The sequence below is a fragment of the Octopus bimaculoides genome, chromosome 4 (genome assembly GCF_046866305.1).
Source record: "Octopus bimaculoides isolate indiv1 chromosome 4, ASM4686630v1, whole genome shotgun sequence".
In the NCBI taxonomy this organism is placed as follows: Eukaryota; Metazoa; Mollusca; class Cephalopoda; order Octopoda; family Octopodidae; genus Octopus; species Octopus bimaculoides.
The window spans coordinates 80,164,709-80,189,708 of NC_142931.1; the positions used below are offsets into that span (position 1 = coordinate 80,164,709).

The window sequence follows — 25,000 nt, forward strand, 5'->3', positions numbered from 1 at the left end:
CACCATCTCATTCAGGCATGCTCTGTTTTTAAGATAAAATTATTCAATGCACGAAATGTCTTCACCCTGCAAGTTTTTTGGCGAACCCACTGGTGTTAGTGCCACGTAAAAAGCACCCAGCACACTCTGTAAAGTGGTTGGCATCAGGAAGGGCATCCAGCAATAGAAACTGTGCCTAAGCAGGCAAAGGAACCTGGTGAAGCTCTCCAGTTTACCTAGCTCCTGCCAAATTGTCCAACCCATGCCAGCATTGGAAGGCAGATGTTAAGTGATGGTGATGATACCAGGATGTGTTTTGGGGAAGTTTAGCTATTGTTTCTAGCATTTCAAGTGGCCACATATTGGCTTTCTTGTTTTTGCTACCATTTAGCCTCAGGTAAGTTCACCAAGCAGACATCCGATCATAAAGTATTCCTTGCTGCTCATTGTTTGATATACTATTGATGTGAATTCCTGTGCTAGCTTTTGTAGTTTTTATGCATAATTTTCTTACATACAAATGCTTAGATACACACATGTACACACATTTACACACACACACACGCGCATGCACACCTACATATATGCATATATTCATATGATCATTCATACATATATATCACTCATAAACACTTAAAGAAGTGTGCTATTCATAAGGTTATAAATATATGCATATCATAGTAACTGATTATAATGCATTATATACATAACGGCTTCTTAGAAGTAACAAAGTAAATATACAAGAACTCTAGGAACTGTTTCACCTTTCTGTCTTTTACACCCACTCCATTACTTTGCTGCTGTTCAGACTAATCATTTTACTACTGCCAGCTGTGTCAGAATTATAATAAAAATAAACATAAAATCAAAGAGGACTGTTGTGTGACTAACTCATAAATCCTCTGGGAATTCCAAATATATTGATATATCATTGTTATTCTACTGTTTGCTCTTTTTTTTCTTCTGAAAGCACTCAAGTCTTTTGAACTTAACAGACCTGAAGAATGATATATTCTGTTTGTAAGCTGTCCGACTAGGTAATCCTTAGATAATGACATAAAGATAAATTATTCCAAATATGGGAAAATCCTACAAAAACATTGGCTTCCAATTTTGGGACAAGACCAGCAATTTTGGGAGATGTGGGTAAGCTGGTTACATCGACCTCAGTCCTCATCCGGTACTTATTTCAATGACCCTGAAAGTATGAAAGACAAAGTGGACTTTGGCAGAATTTGAACTCAGAACATAAAGATGGATGAAATTCTGTTAAGCATTTCATCCAGCATGCTAAAAATCCTGCCAGCTTGCTGCCTTGTATTATATAAATACTGATTTTAAATCTTGGCATGAGGCCAGCAATAGCTTGGCATTCATAGGCCCAGAGTTCTTCAAAGCTCATCCAAAAGAAATGAGACTGACACAAGGTGGATGTAGATGTCTTTAAATAGAAACTGGTCATTCACCTCATTGTGTTGTCACAACTTATTGATTATATTGACCCAAGTATTCCACTGGTACTTATTTCATCAGTACCATGTTATCTGTTCTTTTCAACTAATACTTTCCTGATTATTCTGGCCATGCCAGAATTGTAACAGTTCTACTGGGCATTCTATTCCGATTTTCTTTATATTCTTCTTGATGCCTTCTGATGTTATCCCCAAGGACCCAACAATAATTGGTACTATCTTCACCTTCTTTGTTTTTACATAGCCTTGTACTAAAGAGAATTGTATATATCTATTTTTTTGCCTTCCTTCTTGAATTTTCATGGGTCAAAGGGGTTCGAACATCAACTATATAGCACACGTAGTCCGCCACTAGGTCCGGTTTGTTATGCCCTAGCACCTGATATATTTGAATTGGAAAATTCCACAGGATTTTGCAGGTCTTTGACTCTGCCACTTCCTGCGGTTTGTGCTCATACCTTGTTTTGTCTCTCTCTAGCCCCCACTTTTCATAGTTTCCTTTTTTGCACTTTTACCACCTCATTGTGTTGTCACAACTTGTAATGGTTTTGTGCAAGTCTAGAACATTTGTTCACAATATGGGCAATGGTTTTGACCACTATATTATAGATGTGGCACAGTGGAGATACTTGTTCATTCCTAAGGTTGACCCTCCAGTTTGTGGCCAAAGCTTGGTTGTGCACTGCTAGTACAGTGTTCTCAGTCTCTTTATTCAATGCTCTTTTCTTCAGCCAGTCTCACCTACGTTTTCCAGCAACTTCAGTTGTGACTGGAATTTATTGTGTAGTCCCTTTTTGCATAATGTTTCTTCATGTGCCTTTTGTACTTCTTGCTTTGTTTTTCCCTCTTTTTTTCTCTGCTTTCAATACTCTCCAGTGAGCCGGCAGAATTGTTAGTATGCTGAACAAAACGCTTAGTGCCATTTCGTCTGTCTTTACAGTTTGAGTTCAAATTCTGCAGAGGTTAACTTCACCTTTCATACTTCCGGGATCGATAAAATAAGTACCAGTTGAGCACTGGGGTTGATGTAATTGACTTACCCCAAACTTGCTGGTCTTGAGCAAAGATTTGAGACTGTTTATTATTATTATTATTATTGAAAAAAAGAAATCATTATTATTATTGGCCATGAGCTAGCAGAACTGATAGCATGCCAAGCAAAATGCCTAGCAGCATTTCGTCTGTTTTTTACATTCTAAGTTTAAACTTCACCAGGGTCAGCTTTGCCTTTCATCTTCTTGGGGTCGATAAAATAAGTACCAGCTGAGTACTGGCTGCATGTAAATCACCTTACCCCTTCCCCCAAAAGTTAGGTCTTGTGCCTGTAGTAGAAAGGATTATTATTATTATTATTATTATTATTATTATCATTTTCTCTTTATCACTTGTATGCATAGTGGGCTTACTACCTGCAGCCTGCGGTGCCATACTATTCGTTCTTTTCAGCTATCTAATACTTTCCTGATTACTCTGACAAGCAGGGTGGCCAATCTCACCCAGAAATGGGCTGAGAGGAAGCTGTCCCTGAAAGGTTGAGTGGAGGTGGTGAATGCATGCATCACATCTGTCATCTATCAGTGCTTGACCATCGTCCCTTGCTCTGTTTGCTGGTTGACCAAGCTGGTGCGCTTGCTCTTCTTTCTGTGGAAGGGGCACGTTCCACTGGTCAGGTGCTCCATCTGCTGTCAACAGCTGCTGAATTGAGGACTGGGCATGCCATGGCTGCTGATGTGCAGACATGAACTCAGCGTTTCCTGGATGGTGAGCAGGTGTGGTTGCCGTTTATCAGAATCGCTCTTCCACAGCTCATCTCTTTGACTGAGCAGCGATCCTGGATTAAGCGTAGACTGAGGAAGGGTGTTTGGTACCTTGAGTGCCATCAAGCACTCACAGCCCTCTGCCAGGCAGGCAATGCTATTGGTAGTAGTTCCACTCTAGCGTTCTATAGAAGGTTCGAAGAGGAAAAGTGTGACGATGTTCTCGGAGAAACTCTAGGCAGTGATGTGGATCGACTTACTGGTCAGTTTCAGAGAACTTTCAGGCCGGGGCCTATGGATAACTTCCAGAAATCCCTTGCCTGGCAGTGCTACCAGGGGGTGCTGCTTGTTTGAGATAAACTTTATAGGCACAAAAGTGCTGTCAGCTGGGCTTGTGCAAGGTGCGCTCAGAGCAATGAAACCGTTCTGCATGCACTCGTCCAGTGCCCGAGCATTGCTGACCTGTGGGTTTATACCAAACAGCTGCTGTCATGTGTAGGATAGATCTGGCTATCAACTGAATCCATAGTGAAGATTTCCCTGCCAGTCTCCTTTATCTGGGGGTGGGGGGAGAGGTATTTTGTCTTGTGACTGTAGCAAAAGCGGTAGTATGGTGGACTCTATTGAAAGAGCTAAAGTCAGACACTTTTCTCTTTGGCCAAACCCGCATCAACTTTTTCAAGTATCACTTGAAGAGGAAAGTGAGGGTGGAAAGGGAAATGTTGTCTTCTAGCAAGTTTGCTGAAAGGTGGGTGAATGTTGGAAGAATAGCCAGTATAAAAGGAACAATTCTGAGTACACACCTGTAAAAAAAGGAAATTAAAAGAGAAGGGCTCTTGCCCTATTGATCAGGTACCTGTGACTTTTGTAGGTTTTTTCCATGAGTCGCCTTAAAGCGCCTCCACTTATTGGGAGTTTTATTTGTTTTTTCCTTGTTATCTTATTTACACATTTTGAAATCTTTTGTATTGTCCTATCATGTCCTTTAATGTATCTTTATACTAGCCTTGTGGCCAATAAAAGAATTAATTATTATTATTATTATTATTTAGTTTTCTTTCTTATACCTCAAAGAATGCAATTATTCTTTGAAGACATACTTACAAACATTGTTGGTTCAGTCAATAAATGCTTTGAGATAATTCTCTAACAAATATTTACCATCTGAAATACTTTTATTTTCTGGAACATTCATATATCAATACTTATTTATCTTATTGAAAACTTCTTATAAAACTGATTGTGTATCAATTAAGTTGCACTAATTACAAATGGAATGATGGACACACTTCTTATATGCTGTCATGATTGCAATTCAAAAGCTTAGCTGATTTAATAGTGAAGCTTCCGATCTTGGCTTTTGCATATTATGAAAGTCACTTAGTAGCACTGTCAGTTATAAAGATGCTATTGTCATATTTGTCATGGACTATTGTTAAGTTTGTTTTCCATAGCAGCTGGTGATCAGTCTCTATGATATTTTCCTCGGGATCTTTGTATTGTCGTTTTCTAAAACAGCTGGATTCATAATGTTATCACAGAACTTAGTATTCATGAATTTGAAATAGTTGACTTGCCCTATATATACACACGCACACGTATGTGTGCATGCAGACACACACACACAAACACACACAAACACACACACACAGACACAGACAGACACACACATGCACACACATGCATATATACATAATGTGTGTGTGTGTGTTTGTATATATGTCTGTAAGCATACATGTATAAGCATGTATGCATGCGTGTGTGTATATATGCACACCTGTATTAATACACATAGAAGTAGATATATGCATATTTCGTTTTTGTTTTGGTTTGCAAGATTCTTGATGTGAATTCTTGTGTTGAAACAGATTTTGTTGTATCTTGAGAGGGTCATTATGACAATAACAAACACCTACACTAGTTCAGTTTCACTTTATTAATATTACTATTATCTTGGTTTGGCTCAGATTTGGTTTTATTCCTGGTAGGATTTATGTAGGTAGCGGGTTACTACCTGTAACCTTTGGTGTCCACAAGTTTCCAACAGTCTTTCAAGTGCTTAGAACCCTCCTGATAACTGATAATCCTTGCTATCTCTAAGAGATAAACTTTCTGTAGGAGCTCTACCAGGCATTGTATTTCAATCTCTTTCAGCTATTTGTCTATATCTTGGCTTACAATGCACCAATTATTATAAGCACAACCTTTACTGTTCACATGCTCCAAATTCTTCCTGTTTCAAATTTTAAGGGATTGTATTTTTTTTTATTTTTCTTCCTCTTTCTTTATGATCCTGGAATCAAATGGGCATGATGGTTTGATAAATAAGCAACTTCACTTTTCTTTATCTATAATTGTTATTATTATTATTATTATTGATTTATTGTCTTTGCACAACTTCTAATACTGGAGATGTACTACGGTGTCAGCCGTTCACTACCAGTGAAGTAAGGTAACACCCCTTATTTTTCGAGCACCGTCTGGAGTATTTGAGCAGTTCCATGCAGTGCTGTTTTCTGAAAGTACTCCACCCTTATTGCAGCCCCTATTTGTTCAATGTACTTCTCAAGATTTTTACTCACTGTTCCTTGGGCTCCGACAATTATCGGTACTACTACCATCTTTTTCAGCGACCACAATTGCTTAACCTCCCAAGCTAACCTGTTATAGCTATCGACTTTTCTTTCTTCCTTATCGCATACCTTGTTGTCAGCTGGGTATGTTATATCTATGATTCAGCATAGTCTGCTTTCTTTCTCAATTAAAACTATGTCTGGTTTCCTATTCTCTATCTCATGGTCACACTGAATCATAAAAATCCCATAGGATCTTTGCATTATCATTTTCGATGATGCCTTTGGGTTTATGTACATACCATTTTTTTGCTCTGTCAAGTCCATACTTGTTGCAAAGTGTCCAATGGACAATCCTTGCTATATTGTCATGACGTCTCTTATATATATTCTTTCTGGGCTTGTGGCATACATTGACTGGTAATATTCCATACGGGTTCACCATATGGGTTCACCATTTTGTCCACAAATTCTGCACTTATCACTTTCTGATGTGTTTATTTTGTATTTGATGTAATTGGCTCTTAATGCTTGCTCTTGGGTAGCACAGATTAAAGCCTCCGTTTCCATTATTATTATCATTATTATTATTATCATTATTATTATTATTATTATTATTATTCAATATCTATGTGTATTTTTCATTTTGTTTGTTTTTTTTATGCCTGTTTTATCATGGTAGTATGAGTTAGATGAATAAGTTGTTAAGGCATTACTTTGCAGCTTGACACTCTTTTTGATGCTAACCTTTTGCTGGTTTTCATGGGATCTCTTCTTCCATGCAGCTTCAGAAGCACAAAATGATTGGGTGAATAATAGGTATGAAAAATGCTGACAGAACTTAATGCAAACCTTGTGACAATCGAATAAGTCAGTGGAAGATATAAACAACTACGACAAGGCCCAGGGCTTATGATGTGGTGGTTTGTGTTCTTCACTGATTCTGAGACCTATGCCAACAGAGCACAATCTCTTAACAAGACCTCAAATACCATGAAGTTGGAACATAGTATACGCAACAATTAATTCTGTATAAAAGCTGTATACTGTTCCCTATCTCAACCATTTTATTTTTCCTTCATACAGAAATTTATGTGGACACACCTAGGCAACCCCAACAAATGTTTAAAAGCATTCTGAATCAAATTTACCAATAGTTAATTTGTATAGAGCCACAGTTTCGGGAGCTAAGTACCAGAGATGGTTGGAAAATTTTTTCGCAGAAGCTTTACTGATTTCTGATAATTTATCAGTTGATGCATGAATAGGAAATCATAATAAGATGCTTTAATTGCTTCTGATGTCAGAAACTAAGCTTGAATGTATGCTCAAGCAAGGAAAATACATATTCTTCTTAAAGAGTTCTTCTCCCCAGGAGATAACTGAAATTGATCTTGAAACAGGTCTATCTTGAATGCATAAAATGCTTTTGATATTCACCTGGCATGACTTACACTTCGTGGTGTACGAAATAATATCCTGTTGTTCGGAATGCTGCCAAGAAAGATCATCATTAATTCCAACAATTCTCGGTAATCATCTCCCTGTTGTTTCTGCGTAGAAAGGTGATATTCAAGAAATCCAAGAATGGTAGCGCAGACATCATCAGGCACTTCATTGCTACCAGTTATGTAAACCTTCTTGCTGACTTTTGTCCAGGTTTCTCTAAATATTTTGAAAAAAGCCATGGCTGGACCAGAAGTTGCACCCATCAGTGAGTCGAAACAGCTCCTAAAATGTAACTCAGAAATGTGATAATGGCAAGGGAAGTACACCAGGTCATGATTGAGAATTTTTCTTGGTTTGTACTACTCAACCTGTGTTACTTGCTATCGTATCACAGGAAAGTGCCTGAATTTTGTTGGTTATACCCCACTTCTCCACTGCAAGCCATGGCTTGCTGTTTTCCTGAAGATGTTGGAATTTCAGGGACTCCCAATAATTGCTCCTTGCTTTGAAAAGTTACTATTATTACCAGTCTATCAACCTTTCCAATGCTTGGGAATGCTGGGAGCAGCTTTCCATCCCAGTGCAACAGTAATTTTTAACAGTTGTTTAGGTTAAATTTGTGCTGTATTTCTGTGTGTCTTGCTTCTTTAAATTGTTTTCTAAGGTGCTGAAAAGAAGTGCGATTTATTACTAGATTTTTAGTATCAAACCTGAAAGCCATTGATATGTAAATACCATTTCTTTCAATGATTTTCTACCTATCAAAAACATCAGAGAGACGGGGAGTAAAAAACTGCAATGTACCTTGAGTTGCTGGAACTGTTGTTGCTGCTGTGGTTGTTGCTGTTGCTGATATTTGCTAAATGATGACAGGAATTTTCACTGTCATCACCACCATAACTGCTTTAGCTGCTTCGCATTGAATTATCAGTTTCTGATGTAGCAAACTGATGAATAGTAAAATTTTGTCCCATTTCTTCATAAGACCTTTTTTTTTCCTGACAGTTTCCATTGAAGTTAGCTGCAGTGCTCTTTCTTCCTTGTGTTTTAGTTTTTGATCTACACCAACCATGGAGACTGGTCATCCTTTTTGGTACTGAAGAATTAAGAACTTCTTATCCTCTTCAATTTTCATCTGTCCCAAAGCATCTGAATGAGCTATGTCAAAGAGATCGTCCATCATTTCCACAAGCATTTTTCTTTTTTCTTTTTCCTTGCCTGCAATTCTTATCAAATTTTTCTGTAAACCTTTCCATTCATCATAGACTTTGAGGACCTTATCAACACAGTGGTCAGTTCTTCTGGTAGGAATTCATGCTTTTTGCCAAAACATGGAAATTTCTTGAATCACTAATGCTGCACTTTCTTTTGTTATAAGATTTACAACTCTTACATTGTAGAAAAAAACACTTAAAACTTGTCAATTCAAGGGTAGATTCGCTCCCATGATTTGATTGGAAATGGAGCCAACAAAAGTTGCATGAAAATCTTTTCTTAACTTGTGTGATGAACTACCTCAAGATGATGATGCCATTTCACAGGTCTAGGAAGAATATGTCACAGAAGCCACTTTGCACCTGCACAAACAGTTCTGAATGAAAAAAGGAAGAATAAGTCACCAAAGGCACCATATTTGGTCACAAAATAAGTATACAAAGCACATAACATTATAAAACCATAGAAGTTATAAACATGGTATTACAACTTTGTCAGGTCTACCAACATAACAGGGAAAGATCTATTTCATAATTTCAAAACGAACAAGTGCTTACAAGTTATTTACAAATAAATTAACTCATATTTACAAACGTAGTCAAGCCATATTAGTTCACTGTTTATCACTAATATATATTTCTTAATATTTTATTTCTCTACACTACCATTAGGTGCAGTACAATTCTTTCAATGAATGAACACAACTCACAACCTCACTTGCTTACGGTTAGCTGCTAACTGGATGATGGCAAAATATAGGTGTTCGCCCTAACCCTGTGCTCTATCCCCAGCTTTGCAAGTTACCTTCCCCGTTATAGTTATTGTCACTTATCCTTCTAATACCAAGAATAAGTCTGAACAAGTTTTTAATTTAAGAAAAAATTATATCAGAGATAAAAAATTTTATCTGTAAAAATAACATTCTGGATGAAAACTTCAAAATTTCACAGTCGATGAAGTTGTCCGCTTACAGTTGTCTGCTTGAGCTAAAATTTTGCATAGATTGTTTTTTTTTTTGTTAATTGGAACAAGATAGTGGGGTGGAAGCTAAACTTTTAGAAAGTTGAAAAGTAGGAGCCACCCTAATGCATATACGCATATATGTATCCATGCATATATGTATGTATAGATCTGTACATATTTATATATACACACATATGTTTACATACATACACACATGTATGGGCGTATACGTGTTTGTGTACGTATGTTTATGTATAGCAGTGCATTGAGGAATGTCCATTTGTACAAACAAACAAAAAGTAAACCAAAGAAAGAAGAAAGTTCAAAGTTTGCTATTCAATAGAAATTGCTTTGGGGTCAATGTAATCCATGAAAACAATCCTTGAAAGTGGTGTCAATTACTGAAACCAATGCAAAAATAGGGTCATGTGAAAGCCATGTTAGAGTATGTTTTATTTATTTAAAACTTGAGTTACATAGAATTTAGTTTCACTGAATTAATATCTAGGAGCGTATTATGAAAGATAATGACATTTTTCATCCTGTCAATGTTTGTTGACTCTCTAGGGTTAATTAATGTTAATTTTCTTTTGTTTTCACCTGATTGTTTTGATTATTTTAAAGTTTCAGAATATGTGCAATTGATAATTTTGAAGATTTCTTAAAGGCAATATATATATTTTTTCCAAACATATTTAATTATTCATATCTACAAACGGTCTGTTTCAGCATATCGTACTCCATCAGTGCAATGTGCTAAATAATTCATTATTTGTGATTAATTCAACTAGTTCAAGATGAGAGATGATTAAATAATAACTGTTTATATTAAAATTTGTTTTTAAAATTAGAAGTTTACCACATTAATATAAACTGAGAAATTACAAAGATAAATAAAACTTAAAGCCTCAAAACTTTGAGGAAAATACCTGCACAAATTTTGTTTGCATATCATTTGAGTTTAAACAACAGAATATTTGTCCTTTCTCAGAAAATAAGAACAAATGAATAGCATTTAAGTTTTTTCATTGCTAAAGGCTTAATGTAGATGGTCAGAAGATCAAATATTGGGAAATTTCAAGAAAATTTCTAGAATGAAGAATGAATAATTTTTTTATTACTGCTATAAGATTAAAGTTAGATATTGGGGAAACTTTGAGAAAATTTCCATTTCCAAGACAAAAGCAAAATTGGCTAAAATGGAAATTTTTCTTCAGATTCACCAATAACATTTCTCTTAGTCTATGTAATATATATTTTTGTTGATCAATATCTAAGTGAGGCTAAGGATGTAGAACTAAGTATTCAGATTCCAAGAACAACTATAATTCTTCTTTATATTGATTTTACTCTTATCATATGCAGACGAATGTTCTGCAGACATTTTCCTCGAAGTTTTGAAGCTTTAAGTTCTAACTATCTTTGTAATTCCTTACTTTGAAATTCCTTACACTTATTGTATTAATACGGTTCAGTCTTAATTCTAAAAAAGGAAAAGAAAAATATTCATGTTAGCTGTTGTTGGTTAACACCTGGTCAGCCCCAAATTAGCAAACCTATCACAAATTGCATTCCCATCACATTGTACAGAGAATTCAAGGCCACTTTATTTAATACGTATACATTTTTTAAGACAGTAGGATGTAATTTCAGGGAGTTGACTGCTATTTCTTGCAAATGAATGAACGTGTACAAGCTCCGGTACAAGCTCCTGTAATATTCTGTATTTGTGTGTGCAAGTTTGGAATGTATGTATACTTATATGTATGTATGTTTATATGTATATATTTGTGTGTATTTATGCTTGGTGCATATGTGCATGTGTGTATGAGTGTGTATGTATATATGTATGCTTGAATGTATGTACATATGTATGTATGTTTGGTATGTATTGAAATATATATGTGTGCACATATATGTATGTGTCTGTATATATGTATGTATATTTGAGTAAGATTTTATAATGGATCTCTGTCAAAATTTTTTGACGTGACAAAATAACTGTCTCTAGAGATTGTGCCATTTCTCTTTCTTTTTGTTTTTTTAGCAGTTTTGGAATAGATAGAACAGACAAAATGACTACTTTTTGTATATCGTCTTTACTTTTTTTACTGATGTGATAATACAGATCAAATATGGATTATCATTCCATTATCAATTCTGTGTGCTGAAGACCAGCGTAGCAAAAACAAAAACCCAAATAAACAAAACACACACATATATATATATATGTGAAATGGAGAAAAACAAGAAACATGAGAAAAAATCGGATTAATACTGGGAATTACCAAAACCAAAATCTTTGTTTTATTCATGCAAACAAGCAAACGAGGAAGGAAAGACAAAAACTGCACTGATAAGATAAAATCAAAAAAGAAATATTATCAGCAAATAACTCAAACAGCAATAAATGCATAATGCAGTACAACGCCAACAGCAACAAAAACCAGATATGTATATATATATATATATATATATATATATATATGTGTGTGTGTGTGCGTGTATATATATCTGTGTGTGTGTGTGTATTTATGTATATACATATGTGTAGATATGTATGTATATACATGTTTGTGTGTACATATATATATATATGCCTTTATGTATGTATATGTGTGCATGTGTTTATGTATGTGTGTGTATCTGCATCATTGTATATGTAGTATATGTATTGGTTAACGAATGTATATACATTTATCTCTCATTCACATTCTTGGAGAAAAATCAATATAAAAATTCTCTTAATGATACAGGACTACATTAGAATATAAATTCTTTTCATTAACAAAATCATAATCACTATTCTGCTGCCTTTACCGTACGTTATGTTCATCATCACAATCATTGTACTATCTTTCTCGGTACTGTTATCATTTGACATTATTACCATTATCACTACCTTTGCTATTATTGATGTCACCATCATCCCTATGATGATGATGATCATCATCATCTTCATCATCATTGACACTAATATCAACTCCACTGCATTCATCTCTGGCATTATCAATAGCAAGGTGACACCAGAGTTGATGGTAGCATCTTCAATTTCATAACCTATCGCTGTCATTGATGTTGTTGTTGTTTTTCTTATTGTTTAGCTTCTGCTCACCTCTGATGATGCAGACCTATGACCAAAATTATTCTAGCTGTGACCATCTCACCTAATTATCCCTGATTAGGTAGACCTATGACATATAAGTAGTCAGCCAAAATAATTAGGTGCTTATTATCCATCCAGCATTTTAAACATATCAATTCCACAGTCCTTCTTGACATATTCTATTCAGTATAGGTACAACACTGATTTTCAGGTACCTTTACTTCCAAAGGCTTTCCAGATTACTGATATTTCCAAAGCAGAGGTGGTCACTATAGTTAACTCATTCTAAATTATGCAAATATTAAATTCACTTAAATAATTATTAAAAATATGGGTATCTATAAAAAAAACTGGTACTCTGTCGGTTATGACAACAAAGGGTCCAATTGATCCAGCTGCTCATGGAATTAACGTGTAAATGACTGAGCACTCCACAGATATGTGTGCCCTTAATGTAGTTCTCAGGGAGATTCAGCATGACACAGAGTGTGACAAGGCTGGCCCTTTTGAAATACAGGTACTACTTACTTTTGCCAGCTGAGTGGACAGAAGAAATGTGAAATAAAGTGTCTTGCTCAAGTGCTCAAGGACACATTGTGTCACCTGGATGCTCTTTCGGTTACCAACCCTTGCCTCTTTCTGTCTGAGTAAGGTAGTATTTCCCCATGACCAAACATGTTTTTGCAGAAGACTGGAAATGAAGAATGCTGCTTGCATGATGAGGACACTTGCTCCAAATTATCAGACAGTGACAGGGCAAGGAAATGGTAATACACACAGACACACACACACACACGTATGCAGAGATGTTAACAGTTGATGATGTTAAGAATGGGTAAAGAATGGGTAAAGACCACCTTCAGTCATGAATGACCATGAAATTACACCAAGAAAGTTACCTTCCAAGGTACAAGTCTGGGCAAGGTTATTTATGGAAGACCAGCAGTTACCCATGCATACCAGCCTCCTCTCTCCAAACCCTTATGTTATCCATGCGCTTTGTGAAGGCACGTGGCTCAGTGGTTAGAGTGTCAAGCTCACAATCATGAGGTAGTGAGTTCGATTCCTAGAATGGGCTATATGTTGTGTTCTTGAGCAAGATACTTTATTTCACGTTGCTCCAGTTCGCACAGCTGTAGAAAGGATATCAAGCTGTATTGGCCTTTGCCTTTCCCTTGGATAACACCGGTGGTGTGGAGAGGGGAGGCTGGTGTGCATGGGCGACTGTTGGTCTTCCATAAACAACTTTGCCTCCATTTGTGCCTCAGAGGGGAACTTTCTAGCTGCAATCCATGATTATTCATGACCAAGGTGGGTCTCTTAATATACATTACATCATCATCATCTAACATCCGCCTTCCATGCTGGCATGGATTGGACAGTTTGACAGGAACCGGCCAGGTAGAAGACTACCCCAGGCTACTGTTTGTTTCAGCATGGTTTTTATGGCTGAATAGCCTTCCTAACACCAGCCACCCTGCAGAGTGGACTGAGTGCTTTTTATGTGGCACCAGCACAGGCGAGGTCAGTTTTGGCATGGTTTTTACAGCTGGATGCCCTTCCAAATGCCAACCACTTCACAGTGTGGACTGGATGCTTTCCACATGGTACCAGCACCGGCAGGGTCACCAAGTAACTTGCAAGACAAGGAATTTTGAGAGAGTAGAAGACATTGGAGGAGGTGATCTCGCGTCAGATTGATGAAAGGTTAGAGTGTGACAGAGAGACAGAGTGACAGAAACAGGTGTCTTGCTATAGAGGAAGTACATGGTTACCCGGCCAGAGAGGGGGAGAGTAGGGAGGAGAGGAAAATATATATATATATATATATATATATATATATATATATATATATATATACTTGTGTATATAAAAGTGACCAGTAAGTGGTCTGTTAATATGCTAGAAAAAGATCACTTAAAAAAGTTTGGTACATGTTGCCAGTTCATACTCACTCACAAGTGATGGCTGGGTGTACTGCATTATTTTGCTGGTGTGATTTTAGATTTAATCTGCAAGTTTCAAAGTTAGAAAGTATTGATGTTTATCGAAAACTAAATATATCATCTTGATTTTAACATCAATGATTTGCTAATGCAATTTTATTTTATTCCTTTATTGATTGATTGTAATGCAATTTTCAAATGGACAGTCAGTGGTGGAATAGCTTAAGTCTTGATGTATTTCTTTGCTACATTGAATTTGTATTCTGGAGGTATTGATCATTTCCTTCAGCAAGACACTTAACCCAACATTTCTAAAACCACATACCCAAAATAATGATGATGGGGATGAGGATGATGATGATGATGATGGTGATTGTTGTTGTTTCATAAAAGCCAACAATTTTAGATGGTGGGGAGTTAGTTAATTACATTGACCCCCGTGCTAAACTGGTACTTATTTTAATGACTGCAAAAGGATAAAGACACAGTTGACCTCAAGCAGTATTTGAACTTAGAACATAAAGACCTGCAAGAAATGCTGTTAAGCATTTTGTCTGATGTGCTAATGTTACCACTAACTTTCTGCCATGATGATGATGATGATGATGATTCTGTCTATTACAGCCGCAGGGCCTGAAATTTTGGGGAAGTGGGCTTGTTGATTTCCTTAATCACAGTGCTAAACTGGTACTTATTTTATCAAACCTCAAAGAATGAAAAACAAAGCTAACCACAGCAGGATTTGAACTCGGAATATAAAGAGCCAGAAGAAATGCCACTAAGCATTTTGTCTGACTTGCTTATGATTCTGCAAGCCTGCAGTCATAATAAAGGGTAAGACCCTCTTTAGTCATGAATGATCATGGGATTGCACCTAGAAAGTTACCCTCTGAGGCACAAGTCTGGGCGAGGTTGTTTATGGAAGACCAGCAGTCGCCCATGCATACCAGTCTCCCCTCTCCACACCACTGATGTTATCCAATGGAAAGGCAAAGGCCAATACAGCTTGGTACCAGTGATGTCACAACTCATTTCTACAGTTGAGTGAACTGGAGTAATGTGAAATAAAGTGTCTTGCTCAAGAACACAAAACACAGCCTGGTCCAGGAATCGAACTCACTACCTCATGATTGTGAGCTTGACACTCTAACTGCTGAGCCATGCACCTTTACAGTCTTAATAACAATAATTAGAGGAATATAAAGGAAATTGGAATAAAGTGCCCAGTAGAACTGTTAGAAAACAGTTGCCTCCTTGGCATGGCCAGAATAACCAGGAAAGTATTAGATAGCTGAATGAAACGGATAGCATGGTACCATAGGCTGTGGGTAGCAAGCCTGCTACATATGCAAGGCTCCAGGAGTTCCAACAAAGCCTGTGATAAAAAGAAATAATCTCTTAAAATTTGAAATAGGAAATATTTGGAGCATAAAATGCTGCAAAACATTTTGTCTAGCATGCTAACAATTCTGCCAGATTGGCACCTTATTAATAATGATAAACTGTATATAACAGTTATCCAATTACCTTCATTCATAAATTGGAATGTGTTAAACATATTTTCCCATTCTTCTGGACAATCAAATATGTATGAAATAGCTAGTCAGCAAGCAATGATCTGGGTTATTAAAGAACATAGGAAAATTTCTTAATCTACACATGTGTCTAGGTGAGGACATGTTTGTGTCAAATGACTCATGTATGTGGTGTATGTGCATACATCACATTCATGTATTTATGTGTGCGTTTGTGTGTGTATATGTGTGTGCATATATAGCATCATCATCAGTTAAAATCTGTTTTCCATGCTGGCATGAGTTGGATGGTTTGACCAGAGCTGGCAAGCAGGAGAGCTGCACAGATCAGGTTCCAGTCTGATCTGGCTTGGTTTCTTCAGCTAGATGCCCTTCCTAACGCTAACCATTTTACAGTATGTGCTAGATACTTTCAATGTGACACTGGCACGAGTGCTTTCACATGGCACCAGTGCAAGATTCTTGCAGGCCAATCCCCTTCACCAGAGGATGCCGCCTTAACACTTCTGCTGTAGAGGACAGGTCTTCTTGAGTAAGGAAAACACACACACACATACACACACACACACACACACAACCTGCCTTGGTCTGTAGATACAGAACCGTGATTAACCCTGAAATATCGAGGCCCTTTAGATGTTCAGGCTTGGCTCCTAGGTATTCTAGCTGAGAGGCAGCTTCACCAATTGACTAATTTAGGATGCTTTCTAAAAGGCCACTGTGCTTCCTTCATTCGCTGACCTAAAGTGTAATACAATATAAAAAGAATGAGATGGTCATGTCCAGAATACTTTTGACCATAAGTTTGCTTGATCAGAGTCAAACTGGAGGTTATCAGCAACCACAATTATGAAACAACTAGATGCATGCATGGCTGTGTAGTTAAGAAGCTCATTTTGCAAGCATGCAGTTTCAAGTTCAATCCTTGGGCAAGGGTCTTCCTCTATAGCCACAAACTAACCAATGCCTTGTGAGTGAATTTGGTATATGGAAGCCTGTCGTATATGTGTGTGTGTGTTTGTCCACTGACTGCTTGATAACTGGCGTCAGTTTGTTTGCATCCCTGTAACTTAGTAGTTTAGCAAAAGAGATTGATAAGATAAGTGCCAGATTTAAAAAAAAAAACAAGTACTGGGATGGATTTGTTTTACTAAATCCTACAAGGAGGCGCTTTGGCAGAGTTACTGTCCAAATAACTGAGACAAGTAAAAGCAGAAACCTCCTTTAACCATTTTAGCATTTAAACTGGCCATATCCAGCCAAAATATTCAACATGTTCAAACTAGTCAAATTTGGCCCCCACACCCACCCTACAATGTGATTCTAAAAATAAAATGTCATGTCATTGGAATCTTGAAGCTACAATATAATACATGCTTAATTGAAAATAATGTAAATAAATAAGCATTACATTTGACAGAATAATCTGGATGCTAAAAGGTTAAGCAGTTAAGAGTAACAATTCTTAATGTATATTTTATTATTATTATCTAAATAATGATTTTCTTTGGTCATGTGACAGGCATCACTCTTGCCAACGTTATTACACAAATCAACATGGGATCGTCTCTATGTTGACTGAACTTGCTAAAAATTGGAACCAAATTTTCTCGAATATCACACTATTTTTTGAAAAATGGATATTTTGGATAATGTAGAATTAAATTGCCTGCCGACAGGAATAAGATGGGATGGTCATAGCTGGAATACTTTTGATTATAAATCTGCTCAGTCAGAGCTGATTTTAGGCTAAACAGCGAAAAACAGTAACTACAAGGAAGTCTTTACATAGTTGCTCAATCTGCTAAAAATAACTACAAAATCTTCCTCAAATCTCAATCTACTGTCTCAAAGAGACAACACATTTCATAATAACCCCATATCTGCCAAGCAGATGGGATGGTCATTTCTGGAATACCTTTGCTTATAGATTTGTTCAATCACAACAAGGAAGGCTTTATATGGTTGTTCAATTTGCTAAACAAAGTGACCAAATCTTCCTCAAATCTCAACCTGCTGTCTCAGATAAAGACAATATATTAAATAACAATCCTACATCTACCAAAAAAAAAAAGATGGGATGGTCGCATCTGAAATATCTTTGATAATAGGTTTGTTCAATCACAGCAAAGAAGCCTGTGGTTACTCAATTTGCTAAAAATAGCAACCAAATCTCCCTCAAATCTCATCCTACTGTCTCAGAGACAGATCGCACACATTACATAAGATAATCCAACAACATCTACCAAAAAGACATGATGATTACAATCACTGAGATGCCTTTGACCACATTTTTATTTGATCAGAACCAACCTGGGGCTAAACCTACGTAGCAATAACAGCAACTACATCATCATAATTGTCTTCACTATTGCATAAAAGTTTTTATATGAAACTTCCGAACTTCTACAAAGTAAATTTTCCCCATTCTCCAATAACCACAAATTCAACTTATATTGACCATTTTTCATAACTTAGTACCACTTATTTCATTCTGAAGATTTCAAGATATTTACAAGAATTAATTATTGAAGCAAGTGAATGCATAAATGTATATTATATCGTCGAATGGAATTATCTGTTGTAGATATAGGCACACCCCTTGCAATACATCCAAACACTCTAATGATAATGTAACAATAAATATTTTTATTATCTATTTGTTCTTTCTTCTGGTTTTCTGCCAAGTCTTTTATAGACATTCTTAAAATTTATATTTCTTATTAAAAATTTATTTGCATCGGTTCTTTCTCATTTGACTTTTGACAAAAGATATAGATTTTGTCAGTAATTTTTATAAATTGGTTTTATAGCAAGCTGTGTATGTGTTTGTGTCTGGCTATGTTTAAAAATTTAAAGAATTTGTATGTAGGTATGTGTATGTGTGTGTGTGTGTATGTAAACACATATGTACAGATGCATTTATATATGAGTGTGTATGTGTATGTTTGAACGTATGTATGCATACATGTATGAATATATATATAGATGTGTGTTTTTGCAGGCATCCATACATGCATGTGTGTGTATGTATATATATATATATATATATATATATATATATATATATATATGCATGTATATATATATGTAAATGTATGTGTGTGTATATGCATGTATGTTTACATAGAATCATATATCTATAGGTATATACATACATATATATATGTATATATATATATGTATGTATGTATATACTTATATATATATATATATATATATATATGTATATACCTATATATATATATATATATATATATATATATATATATATAAATATACATACACACACACGACGCATAATGTGTGTGTGCATTTTATGTACACAACCCTTGTATTTATAAATTTAATTATTTGAACCGTGCAATCTTCATTCTCATCACAAAAACAAATCACACAGGTATACACACATTCACTGACACACACACTCACACACACTGACAGACAGACAGACAGACAGACACACACACACACACACACACACACACACCAACAATATAACTGAGAACCAATCTCATGTGCCCAACTAAATCACGAAGCAGAGCACTTTTCAGTCATTAGAGGTTCAAAAACACCATTAACAATATCAATTTAATCTATACATTTCTCACCAGATAACTCTCGTTGTTTTACCAAACAACTGTTAGTTCATTCTCTCCTTCTCTTTGGTCTCTTCTTTGTCTTCTCAAATTAAATGATTTCCCAGCAAAGAAAATTAAAATGATGGACGCAACTCAAGAGGGAGAATGTCTGACAATAACAATAAAGTAGCAAAGATTAATGCTATTCTTTGCTTCACAATCTGATTGTGAGGTTCACTAAACGATGATGGTTGGCCATTGCTGGTGTATGTATATATATTGTTAGTGTAAGTATGTATACACACATATATATATATATATATATATATATACACACACACACACAATATGTGTGTATATATATATATATATATATATACACATACACAATATGTGTATATATATATATATATACACACACACACACAATATGTGTGTATATATATATATATATATATATACATATACACCCCAATGCTGGTTCATGTGTGTATATGTATATATACATACACCAGCTGCGTGTGTGTATAGATACATAGATTTAGTGTCTGTCCTTGCCACTCGTTCTCTCTTCTCTTTCTCATAATTCATGAATAACATTTATTTAAACATCTTTACAGATGCGTATAAAGTTTATATTTATATACATATTCTATCTACGTGTATAGAAGTATAAAAATATATATACATGTATACACACACACACACTCACACACACTCACACACATGCACATATAAAATCTTTCATGCTGCCATGGGTCAGATCATCATAATCATCATCATCATCATCATCATCATCATCATCGTTTAACGTTTGCCTTCCATGCTACCATGGGTTGGACGATTTGACTGAGGACTGGCAAGCCAGAAGGCTGCACCAGGCTCCAATCTGATCTGGAAGAGTTTCTATGGCTGGATGCCCTTCCTAATGCCAACCACTCTGAGAGTGTAGTGGGTGCTTTTACGTGCCACCGGCACGAAGGCCAGTCATGCGGTACTGGCAAAAATCTGATGGGCCCAAGGACTGCATTACACTCCAGTGCCTGCTTTGTTAGGTTTCTAAAGTTGGATGCCCTTCCTAATGGCAATCACTTTATAACATGTACTTGGTGCTTTTTTGTGCCACCAGTGGTAGTGAAGGCACTTGTTTTTGTGGCTAAGGTAGTTGGCTCATAATCCTAAGATCATCAGTTTGATTCACGGTGGTGTGTTGTGTCCTTGAGCAAAATCCTTTATTTCACATTTCTCCAGTCCATTCAACTAGCAAAAACGATTTGTAGTTGTAATTCAAAAGGATCAGCCTTGTCACATTCTGTCAAACTCAATCTTCCTAAAAACTACATAAGAGTATATGTGTCTATGGAGTACTCAGCCACTTGCACGTTACCTTTATGAGCTGGATTCAATCAACATAATCATAATTGTCATCATAATTGATGGAGAGCCAAGCCAGTAATAGCGAGACCACTATGCACTTTGCATGAATACAAACTCTGAGGGGGGTAACTTCATTCTAGGAGATAAGGCTGAAAGGATGGGTAAACACAAAAGAAGGGTCCAGAGCAGATCAAGTTCCTTATTGTAGGGGAGCAACATGACTACTCACATTCTAGAAGAGAGGGTGGGAGTGATCAGATGGAACTGGATTACAATTAAGTGGTGGAATAGGAGATAACTGACAGAGCTGTGCAGAAGAATAATAATGATGAATCAGTAGACTGGAGAAAGATGAGAGAGTGATGATGTTGGGTAGGTTGCAGAAGTAGATGGAGATGTTGTAAATTTATAGAATTAGTAAACCCAGTTCATGTTATATGATGCTTTAATAATAATATAGGAGAAAAATATCTAAGGAGAGTGTTCTGCATATTAAACACACATATGGTAGAGTATCACATACCTAATATAGTGAATTTAAAATCTTTGATTTTGAATTGAGAAATTAAAGTACCCAGGATATTCTTTTCTACTCTAGGCACAAGGCCCAAAATTTTGCGGAAGGTTGTGGGGGACAGTCAATTAGATCAACCCCACTATGCAACTGGTACTTAATTTATTGACCCTGAAAAAATAATAGGCAAAGTTGACCTTGGTGGAATTTGAACTCAGAATGTAAAGACGGATGAAATACTGCTAATCATTTCGCCCGGCGTGCTAACGTTTCTGTCAGCTCACTGCCTTCAAGTACCCAAGATATCAGTTAACAAAAGTGCTCTATATGGATGTTTAAAATCTGACAAAGGAGATAACTCCAAGAGGATCTACTGACTGAAAGTTTTTGACTCTATAACAAACAATAGACATGTTAAGATGTTATCAGGCTTCCTCAGAGAAGTATATTTTAATCAGTTGCTAAGTAGGGTAAAAGAAATATTTAAAGAAATTTCAACTCTTTCTTGATGTTATTTCTTGATTAAACACACAGTCTGTGAGTTTCAATAAATTTTGAAAATAACCAAGAATTTAGAAGTTAGTAAAATATTAAAATTTGTCATTATCAAGTTGATGTTTGGAACCAAGCTTAAGAAAACAAAAATTGTCTGAATAAAAAATCCTGATGAAATGTTTTAATTTAAATATGAGCATTTTAAATTTAGAAGTTTTGTATAATTTTACCACAAGTAGTCTCATGTGGGTTGTTGTTGAAAAAGTAAATGAACAGAATTGTTAACAAATATATTATTAGCCCCAGGTTGGCCATGATCGAGCAAATCTATGATCAAAGGTTCTTGGAGTTCAGCTCATTATATCTATCTTGGTTACATAATGCACCTAGGACTGCATTATTCAATGTGACCTTCCTTGTTTAAGAACTATTGCTTTGATCTCTAGAAGGATATACATAACTTAGCTGTGAATCATCATCATCATCATCATCGTTTAACATCCGCTTTCCATGCTAGCATGGGTTGGACGATTTGACTGAGGACTGGTGAAACCGGATGGCAACACCAGGCTCCAATCTGATTTGGCAGAGTTTCTACAGCTGGATGCCCTTCCTAACGCCAACCACTCCGAGAGTGTAGTGGGTGCTTTTACATGTCACCCGCACGAAGGCCAGTCAGGCGGTACTGGCAACGGCCACGCTCAAAATGGTGTATTTTATGTGCCACGGATGCAAATAGAGAACTGTGATTTGGGGGAGATTTAGCTGTTATTTCTGAAAGGCTGAGTGTATAAAGGACCCTAGTTTGTTTGTTAAAGTGATTTAACAGATGTGATTTGACCTACATTTACTCTTAATCATGTCATTACATTCCACCTAAACACAATATAGAAATTAACATTGTTAAATTTAATAATGCAAATTAAACGAACAAAATTTCAGAGGAAAAGTAATTAAAAGCTTTTTAAAACAGACAAATATATAGTTTTCACATTTATTTTACATTTCTTTTATTTATTAAATCTAATATATATCAGGTGCTGTCAAAAGTCTTTTCCTACATCAAGCATTAATTAATAGTACAAAGAAATTATATATGTAAAGTGTTTATTCATCAAAATACATCCTTTATATTCTATTGTCTGTTGCTGTCATTGTGCCAGAAGGTTTAGTTCCATGCTTATAGTATTTGTCTGATTTAGAGGAAAAAAGCTACCTGTACCCATTTTCATGCAGTAAAATGAGACTGGCTTGGAAAAGGTGGTAATCTGATAGTGCAAGGTGTGGAATGTAGGCAGACTGAGGCAACATTTACAACTCCACAAGTTCCTCAAGTTTACTTTTGATTATATTGGTAGAGTGTGCTAGGGCATTGTCATATTGTAGGAGTGCATGCCTTCAGTTGACCATTGCCAGGTCAAAGTATCATATGCTTGCTACAGTTGTTGAGCATAAAGGTTAGCATTTACTGCATGACCATCTCTGACATGCTCAAAGTCCAACAACACCTGGAAATTCCACCAGACACACAACATGACTTTCTGCTCAAACTACTCTTGTTTGACAACAGGTTCTGAAACCTGGCTAGAATGAAACCACTGATTTCTGTCCTCAGGATTATGAAAACAGGTCCATTTTTCATCTCTAACTACAATTTGATGCTAAAAATGGACTGTTTGAGGATCTGTGATTGTATGCTAATATTCAAATGTTATTGCGTATGAGCATTGGTCAGTTTATAAGGAACCTCTCAACAACGTCTGTTCACAAGGTCAAAATTATGGAGATGTTGATTGCTAATCCTTTTTGCTGGACCACGTTCAGCCAATGATGTCTTGGTTATTGTTCAACCATTTCAAACAAGGCCTCATCTTCCACAACCGGTGCCCCTGATCTTGGTTTGTCTTCAAGGCTGGCATAATCTTCCTTAAAACGTCTGAACCAGTTTTGTGCCACACATTTGTTAACAGTCCCTAGGTCTTCCACATCATTAATTCCTTTTGCCACTGACCTTGTACTCAGTCCTTTTTTTCCACAGGTAATATATAATGGTTCTAATTGCAATTTTTTCACCACTCATTATCAAAGTTGTAAGATAAAGTATAAACAGTTAATGTTTATGGTACATATGAAAATAAAGAATAGGCAATTCAACAATAATTGAACAACAAATTGTATGAAACCATTGATACAACTTGGAGATACAACTTCCCAAAAGTCATCGCTGAAAATCAAAAAAACGCTTTGACTCAACCTGTTGTGTGTGTGTGTGTGTGTGTGTGTGTGTGTCTACACATACATACAATGCATATTTACTTTGTTTACAATTTATATTTTATTCAAACAAAGCTCTCTCTCGGCTTCCACTTCTTTCTCTACATATAAAATATTTACATATCTAAGTGTACATGCATCTTCACTGACAAATACATATACATTAATTAATACATATATGTGTATATATGTGTGTACATCCATTTGCACTAAAGCACTTTGAGATAGGTATCTATTCTCAGGAAGATAAGAAATTAACATTAGTATTCCAAAATCAAAATTAGGAAGGTATATAAAGATAAAAATGATACTTAAAGGAATAATATTTTATTTTAGTTTTTTAAAAGAAATTGTGTATCTATAAATTCTTTATAGCTGCCTCAGAAACATCTTATATTTGCCTTCCACGAGGAATTGGATAAGGCAAAGTTACAAGTGCACCAATCTGAAAACTTATTTTAATCAATGTAGGTTATTTCTCATAGGTGATAAGTATATTGAAATTATAATTTTGATTTGCCTTCCAGTAAATATTATTTTCATATTTTGTTAAAGAGCTTCTATTGTTTCTCCTATAGAAAAGTATTGCAAAGCAATTTAGAAATGGAAGAGTGGAATTTGAAAATAGGTTTATAGACACAAACATGGTTGTGTGGTAAGAAGTTTGCTTCCTAACCACATGGTTCTGAGTTCAGTCCCACTGCACAGCACCTTGGACAATTGTCTTCTACTATATAATCTCAGACTAATCAAAACCTGTGAGT

The 25,000-nt window shown here is 35.9% G+C and overlaps 1 protein-coding gene and 1 long non-coding RNA gene across 3 annotated transcripts in view; one reads left to right on the forward strand and one right to left on the reverse strand.

Moving 5' to 3' along the window:
• LOC106883964 (beta-1,4-N-acetylgalactosaminyltransferase bre-4) overlaps window positions 1-25,000 on the forward strand; it is a 1,203,892-nt gene that overhangs the window by 436,615 nt on the left and 742,277 nt on the right. The window lies entirely within an intron of this gene.
• The window catches only part of LOC128247596 (uncharacterized), a 46,220-nt gene that overhangs the window by 1,158 nt on the left and 20,062 nt on the right, over window positions 1-25,000 (reverse strand). Inside the window, exon 2 of the long non-coding RNA XR_008263942.2 lies at window positions 8,035-8,821. This is a non-coding gene — a long non-coding RNA (uncharacterized LOC128247596). The remainder of the gene's footprint in view (window positions 1-8,034; window positions 8,822-25,000) is intronic.